The following is an 8,720-nucleotide window of genomic DNA, read 5'->3' as shown; positions in this document are numbered from 1 at the left end:
AGTCTTACCCTAACCCGTCCCCTAGTCCTAACCCGTACGCTAACACTAACCCGTACCCTAACACGTACGCTCACCCTAAACCGTTGTTGTACCCTAACCCGTACCGTAAAACGTCCCAGTCCCCGAACCCTAACCCTAATAATAACCCTAAACCTAACCCTTACCCAAAGCCTTACCCTAATCCGTCCCCTAATCCTAACCCGTACGCTAACACTAACCTGTACCCTAACACGTATGCTCACACTAAACAGTTGTCATACCCTTACATGTACACTAAACCATTCCTGTCTCCTAACCCTAACCCTAACCCTAACCCTAAACCTTACCCGAAGGCTTGCCCTAACCCGTCCCCTAATCCTAACCCGTACGCTAACAGTAACCCATACACTAACACGTACGCTCACCCTGAACCGTTGTCGTACCCTAACCTGTACCCTAAACCGTAACTGTCCCCGTCCCCTAACCATAACCCTAACCCTAATACTAACCGTTACCCGAAGCCTTACCGTAACCCGTCCCCAAACACTAACCCGTACGCTAACACTAACCCGTACCCTAACACGTACGCTCACCCTAAACCGTTGTTGTACCCTAACCAGTACCCTAATACGTCCCCGTCCCCTAACCCTAACCATAACCCTAACCCTAACCCTAACCCTTACCCGAAGCCTTACCCTAACCCATCCCCTAATTCTAAACCGTACGCTAACAGTAACCCACACCCTAACACGTACGCTCACCCTAAACCGTTGTCGTACCCTAACCTGTACCCTAATACATTCCCGTCCTCTAACCCTAACCCTAACCCTAACCCTAACCCTTGCCCGAAGCCTTATCCTAACCCGTCCCCTAAACATAACCCGTACGCTTACACTAACCAGTACCCTAAAACGTACGCTCACACTAAACCGCTGTCGAACCCTAATCTGTACCCTAATGCGTCCCCGTCCCCGACTCCTAACCCTAACCCTAACCCTAACCCTAACACTTACCCGAAGCCTTACCCTAACCCGTCCCCTAATCCTAACGCATACGCAAACACTAAACCGTACACTTACATGTACGTTCACCCTAAACCGCTGTCGTACCCTAACCTGTACCCTAAACCGTCCCCGTCCCCTAACCATAACCCTAACCCTAACACTTAATTGAAGCCTTACCCTAACCCGTCACCTAATTCTAACCCGTACGCTAACACTAACCCATACCGTAACACGTACGATGACCCTAAAGAGTTGTCGTACACTAAACTGTACCCTGAACCGTCCCCGTTCCCTAACCCTAACCCTAACCCTAACCCTCACCCTAAACCTAATCCTTACCAGAAACCTTAGCCTAACCTGTCCCGTAATCCTTACCCGTACGCTAACACTAACCCATACCGTAACACGTACGATGACCCTAAAGAGTTGTCGTACACTAAACTGTCCCCTGAACCGTCCCCGTTCTCTAACCCTAACCCTAACCCTCACCCTAAACCTAATCCTTACCAGAAACCTTAGCCTAACCTGTCCCGTAATCCTTACCCGTACGCTAACACTAAGCCGTACCCTAAGATGTACACTCACCGTAAACTGTTGTCGTACCCTAACCTGTACCCTAAACCGTCCTCGTCCCCTAACCCTAACCCTAACCCTAAGCCTAACCCTAACCCTTCCCCGAGGCCTTAACCTAGACCGTCCCCTAATCCTAACCCGTACGCTAACACTAACCCGTATCATAACACGTATGCTCACCCTAAACCTTTGTCGTACGCTAACCTGTACCCTAAACCATTCCCGTCCCCATTCCCTAACCCTATCCCTAACACTAACCCTAACCCTTACCAGAAGCCTTACCGTAACCCGTCCCCTAATCCTAACCAGTACGCTAACACTAACCAGTACCCTAAAACGTACGCTCACCCTGAACCGTTGTCATACCCTAACCTGTACACTAAACCATCCCTGTCCCCTAACATTAAACCTAACCCTAATCCTAATCGTTACCCGAAGCCTTGCCCTAAACCGTCCCCTAATCCTAACCCGTACGCTAACACTAACCAGTACCCTAAAACGTACGCTCACGCTGAACCGTTGTCATACCCTGACCTGTACACTAAACCATCCCTGTCCCCTAACATTAAACCTAACCCTCATCCTAATCGTTACCCGAAGCCTTGCCCTAAACCGTCCCCTAACCCTAACCCGTACGCTAACATTTACCCGTACCCTAACACGTACGCTCACTGTAAACCGATGTCGTACACTAATGTGTACCCTACACCATCCCCGTCCTCTATCCCAAACCCTAACCCTAACCCTAACCGTTATCCGAAGCCTTACCCTAACCCGTCACCTAATTCTAAACTGTACGCTAACACTAACCCGTACCCTAACACATATGCTCACCGTATACCGTTTTCATACCCTAACCTGTACCCTAAAACGTCCCTGTCCCCTAACACTAACCCTAACCCTAAACCTAACCCTAACCCTTACCCGAAGCCTTACCCTAACCTGACCCTAATCTTAACCTGTATGCTTACACTAACCCGTACCCTAACACGTACGCTCAACCTAAACCGTTGTCGTACCCTAACCTGTACCTTAAACCGTCCCCGTACCCGTCCCCGTCCCCTAAACCTAAACCTAATCCTAACCCTTACCCGAAGCCTTACCCTAACCCGTACCATAATCCTAACCCGTTCGCTAACACTAACCCTTACCCTAACACGTAACCTCACACTAAACAGTTGTCATACCCTAACCTGTACCCTAAACCAACCAGGTCCCGTAACACTAACCCTAACCCTAACCCTAACCCTAATTCTTACCCGAAGCTTTACCCTAAACTGTACCATAATCCTAACCCGTACGCTAACACTAACCCGTACCCTAACACGTACGCTCACCCTAAACCGTTGTCGTACCCTAAACTGTACCCTAAACCGTCCCCGTCCCCGTCCCCTAACCCTAACCCTAACACTTAACCGAAGCCTTACCCTAACCCATCCCCTAATCCTAACCCGTACGCTAACACTAACCAGTACCCTAACACGTACGATAACCCTAAACAGTTGTCGTACCCTATACTGTATCCTAAAACGTCCCCGTCCCCTAACCCTAACCCGAAACGTTACCCGAAGCCTTACCCTAACCCGTCCCCTAATCCTAACCCGTATGCTAACACTAACCCATATCGTAACACGTACGCTCACCCTAAACCGTTGTTGTACACTAACCTGTACCGTAAACCGTCCCCGTCCCCTAACCCTAACCATAACCCTAACCCAAAATTCTAACCCTTAACCAAAGCCTTACCCTAACACGTCCCCTAATCCTAACCCGTACGAACACTAAACCGTACCGTAACACGTACCCTCACCCTAAACCGTTGTCGTACCCTAACCAGTCCCCTAAACCGTCCCCGTCCCCATCCCCTAACCCTAATCCTAACACTAACCCTTACCCGAAGCCTTAAACTAACCCATCCCAAAGTCCTAAACCGTACGCTAATACTAACCAGTACCCTAACCCTCAACCGTTGTCGCACAGTAACCTGTACCCTAAACCGTCCCCGTAACCGTCCCCTAACCCTAAACCTAACCCTAACCCTAAACCTTACCCGAAGCCTTACACTAACCCGTCCCCTAATCCTAAACCGTACTCTAACACTAACCCGTACCCTAACAAGTACGCTCACCCTACCTAACCTGTTGTCGTATCCTAACCTGTACCCTAAACCGTCCCCATCCCCTAACCCTAACCCTAACCATAACCATAATCCTAACACTTACCCGAAGCCTTACCCTAACCCGTCCCCTTATCCTAACCCAAACGCTAACACTAAGCCATACCCTAACACGTACGCTCACCCTACACCCTTGTCGTACCCTAACCTGTACCCTAAACGGTCCACGTCCCGTAACCCTAACCCTAACCCAAAGCCTAACCCTAACCCTTACCCGAAGCCTTACACTAACCTGTCCCCTAATCCTAACGCTTACGAGAACACTAACCCGTACCCTAACACGTACACTCACCCTAAACCGTTGTCGTAACCTAACCTGTCCCCTAAACCGTCCCCGTCCCCTAACCCTAACCCTAACCCTAAACTTTACCCAAAGCCTTAAATTAACCTGTCCCCTAATCGTAACCCGTACGCTAACACTAAACCGTACCCTAACACGTATATTCACCCTAAACCGTTGTACCCTAAACTGGACCGTAAACCGTCCCCATCCCCTAACCCTAACTCTAACCCTAACCCTAAACCTAACCCTTACCCGAAGCCTTACCCTAACCCGTCCCCTAATCCTCACCAGTACGATAACACTAACCCATAACGTTACACGTACGCTCACCCTAAACCTTTGTCGTACCCTAACCAGTACCCTAAACCATCCCCGTCCCCGTCCCCTAACCCTAACCCTAACCCTAACCCTTACCCGAAGCCTTAAACTAAGCCGTCCCAAAATCCTAAACCGTAAACTAACACTAACCAATACCCTAACATGTACGCTCACCCTCAACCGTTGTCGTACACTAACCTGTACCCTAAACCGTCCCTGTCTCTGTTCCCGTCCCCTAACCCTAACCCTAACACTACCCGAAGCCTTACACTAAACCGTCTCCTAATCCTGACCCGTACGCTAACACGTACACTCACCCTAAACCATTGTCGAACCCAAACCTGTCCCCTAAACCGTCCCTGTCTCTGTTCCCGACCCCTAACCCTAACCCTAATCATACCCCTAACCCTTACCCGAAGCCTTACACTAACCCGTCCCCTAACAGGTACGCTCACCCTAAACCGTTATCGTACCCTAACCTGTCCCCTAAACCGTCCCCATCCCATAACCCTAACCCTAACCCTAATCATAACCCTAACACTTACCCGAAGCCTTATCCTAACACGTCCCCTTATCCTAACCCAAACGCTAACACTAACCCGTACCCTAACAGGTACGCTCACCCTAAACCGTTGTCGAACCCTAACCTGTACCCTAAACAGTCCACGTCCCCTAACCCTAACCCTAACCCAAAGCCTAACCCCAACCCTTACCCGAAGCCTTACCCTAACCCGTCCCCTAATCCTAACCCGTACGTGAACAATAATACGTACCCTAACACTTATGCTCACACTAAACCGCTGACGTACACTAACCTGTACCGTAAACAGTCCCCGTCCCCTAATCCTAACGCGTACGCTAACCGTAAACCGTTGTCGTACCATAACCTGTACCCAAAACGGTCTCCGTCCCCTAACCCTAACCCTTATGCAAAGCCTTACCCTATCCCTTCCCCTAATCCTATCCTGTACGCTAAAACTAACCCGTACCCTAACAGGTACGCTCACCCTAAACCGTTATCGTACCCTAACCTGTCCCCTAATCCTAACCCTAACCCTAACCCTAACCCTTATGCAAAGCCTTACCCTAACCCTTCCCCTAATCCTATCCTGTACGCTAAAACTAACCCGTACCCTAACACGTACGCTAACCGTAAACCGTTGTCGTACCATAACCTGTACCCAAAACGGTCTCCGTCCCCTAACCCTAACCCTAACCCTAACCCTAACCCTTACCCAAAGCCTTACCCTAACCCGTCCCCTTATCCGAACCCGTACGCTAACACTAACCCGTACCCTAACACGTACGCTCACCCTAAACTATTGACGAACCCTAACCTGTACGCTAAACCGTCTCCTTCCCGTCCCCTAATCTTAACACTATCCCTAACCCTTACCCGAAGCCTCATCCTAAACTGTCCCCTAATCGTAACCCGTATGCTAAAACTAACACATACCCTAACACGTATGCTCAACCTAAACCGCTGTCGTACACTAAACTGTACCGTAAACCATCCCTGTCCACTAACATGAACCCTAACCCTAACCCTTACCAGAAGCCCTATACTAACACGTCCCCTAATCCTAACCCGTACGCTAACACTAACCCATACCCTAACAGGTACGCTCACCCTAAACCGTTGTCGTACCCTAACCTGTACGCTAAACCGTACCCGTCACCTAACCCTAACCCTAAACCTTAACCTAACCCTAACCCTAACCATTACCCGAAGCCTTACACTAACCCGTCCCCTAATCCTAACCCGTACACTAACATAAACCCGTAACCAAACACGTACGCTCAACCTAAACACTTGTCATACCCTAACCTGTACCCTAAACCTTCTCCGTCCCCTAACCCTAACCCTAATCCTAAATCTTACCCGAAGCCTTGCACCAATCCGTCCCCTAATCCTAACCCGTACGCTAACACTATCCCGTACCCTAACACGTACGCTCACCCTAAACCGTTGTCGTCCCCAAACCTGTCCCCTAAACCGTCTCTGTCCCCGTCCCCTACCCGTAACTTAAACCTAACGCTAACCCTTACCCGAAGCCTTACCCTAACTCGTCCCCTAATCCTAACCCGTACGCTAACACTATCCCGTACCCTAACACGTACGCTCGCCCTAAACCGTTGTCGTACCCAAACCTGTACCCTAAACCGTCTCTGTCCCCGTCCCCTAACCGTAACTTAAACCTAACGCTAACCCTTACCCGAAGCCTTACCCTAACCCGTCCCCTAATCCTAACCCGTATGGTAACACTATCCCGTACCCTAACACGTACGCTCACCCTGAACCGTTGTCGTACACTAACATGTACCCTAAACCGTCCTCGTCCCAGTCCCCTTACCCTAAACCTAACCCTAAACCTAACCCTTACCCATAGCCTTACCGTAACCTGTCCTATGATCCTAAACCGAACGCTAACACTAACCCGTACCCTAACACGTAAGCTCACCCTAATCTGTTGTCATACCCTAACCTGCACCCTAAACCGTCCCTATACACTAACCCTAAACTTTAACACTAACCCTAACCCTAATCTTTACCCGAAGCCTTACCCTAACATGTCCCCTATTCTTAACCCGTACGCTAACACTAACCCGTTCCCTAACACGTACGCTCACCCTAAACCGTTGTCGTACACTAACCTGTACCCTAAACCGTCCCAGTACCCTAACCCTAACATTAAACCTAACCCTTACCGGAAGCCTTACCCTAACCCGTCCACTAATACTAAACCGTACGCTAACACTAACCCGTACCCTAACACGTATGCGAACCCTTAACCGATGTCGTACACTAACTTCTACCCTAAACCGTCCCCGTCCCCTAACCATAACATTAAACCTAACCCTTACCCGAATCCTTACACTAACTCGTCCCCTAATCCTAACCCGTACGCTAACACTAACCCGTACCCTAACACGTAGGCTCACCCTAAACCATTGTCGTACCCTAAGCTGTACCCTAAACCGTACCCATCCCCTAACACTAACCCTAACCCTAAGGTAACCCTAAAACTTACCAGAAGCCTTATCCTAACCCGTCCCCTAATCCTAACCCGTACGATAACACTAACCCATACCCAAACACATAGGCTCACCCTAAACCGTTGTCGTACCCTAACCTGTACCCTAAACCGTCCCCGTCACCTAACCCTAACATTAAACCTAACCCTTACCGAAGCCTTACCCTAACCCGTCCCCTAATCCTAACCAGTACGCTAACACTAACACTTACCCTAACACATACGCTCACCCTAAACCGTTGTTGTACGCTAACCTGTACCCTAAAGCGTCCCCGCCCCCTAAACCTAAACCTAACCATAACCCTGAACTTAACCCTTACCCGAATCCTTACCCCAACACGTCCTCTAATCCTAACCCGTACGCTAACACTAACCCGTAGCCTAACACGTACGCTCACCCTAAACCGTTGTCGTACCCTAAAGTGTCCCCTAAACCGTCCCCATCCCCTAAACCTGATATTAAACCTACCACTTACCCGAAGCCTTACCCTAACCCGTCCCATAATCCTAACACGTATGCTAACACTAACACATACCCTATCACGTACGCTCACCCAAAACTTTGAGTTACCATAACCTGTACCCTAAAACGTCCCCGTCCCCGTCCCCTAACGCTAACCCTAAACCTAACCCTAACCCTTACCCAAAGCCTTACACTAACCCGTCCCCTAATCCAAAACCGTCCACTAACACTAACCCGTACCCTAACAGGTATGCTCACCCTAAACCATTGTCGTACCCTAACCTATACCCTAAACCATCCCCGTCCCCTAATCCTAACCCTAAACTTAACCGTAACCCTTACCCGAAGCCTTACCCTAACCCGTCGATTAATCCTAACCCGAATGATTACACTAACCCGTACCCTAACATGTACGCTCACTCTAAACCGTTGTCGTACCCTAACCTGTCCCCTAAACCATCCCCGTCCCCTAATCCTAACCCTAAACTTAACCGTAACCCTTACCCGACGCCTTACCCTAACCCGTCGATTAATCCTAACCTGTACGCTAACACTAACCCGTACCCTAACAGGTATGCTCACCCTAAACCATTGTCGTACCCTAACCTATACCCTAACCCACCCCCGTCCCCTAATCCTAACCCTAAACTTAACCGTACCCCTTACCCGAAGCCTTACCCTAACCCGTCCCCTAATCCTAAACCGGAGGCTAACATTAACCCATACCATAACACGTATGCTCACCCTAAACCCTTGTGTTTCACTAACATGTATCCTAAACCATCCCCGTCCCCTAACCCTAACCCTTACCCTAAACCTAACACAACCAAAGCCTTACACTAAGACGACCCCTACTCCTAACCCGTACGATAACACTAACCCATACCCT

The sequence above is a fragment of the Neophocaena asiaeorientalis genome, unplaced genomic scaffold, assembly GCF_003031525.2.
Source record: "Neophocaena asiaeorientalis asiaeorientalis breed wild unplaced genomic scaffold, Neophocaena_asiaeorientalis_V1.1 scaffold567, whole genome shotgun sequence".
NCBI classification, from domain to species: domain Eukaryota; kingdom Metazoa; phylum Chordata; class Mammalia; order Artiodactyla; family Phocoenidae; genus Neophocaena; species Neophocaena asiaeorientalis.
This window is presented reverse-complemented; position numbering follows the sequence as displayed.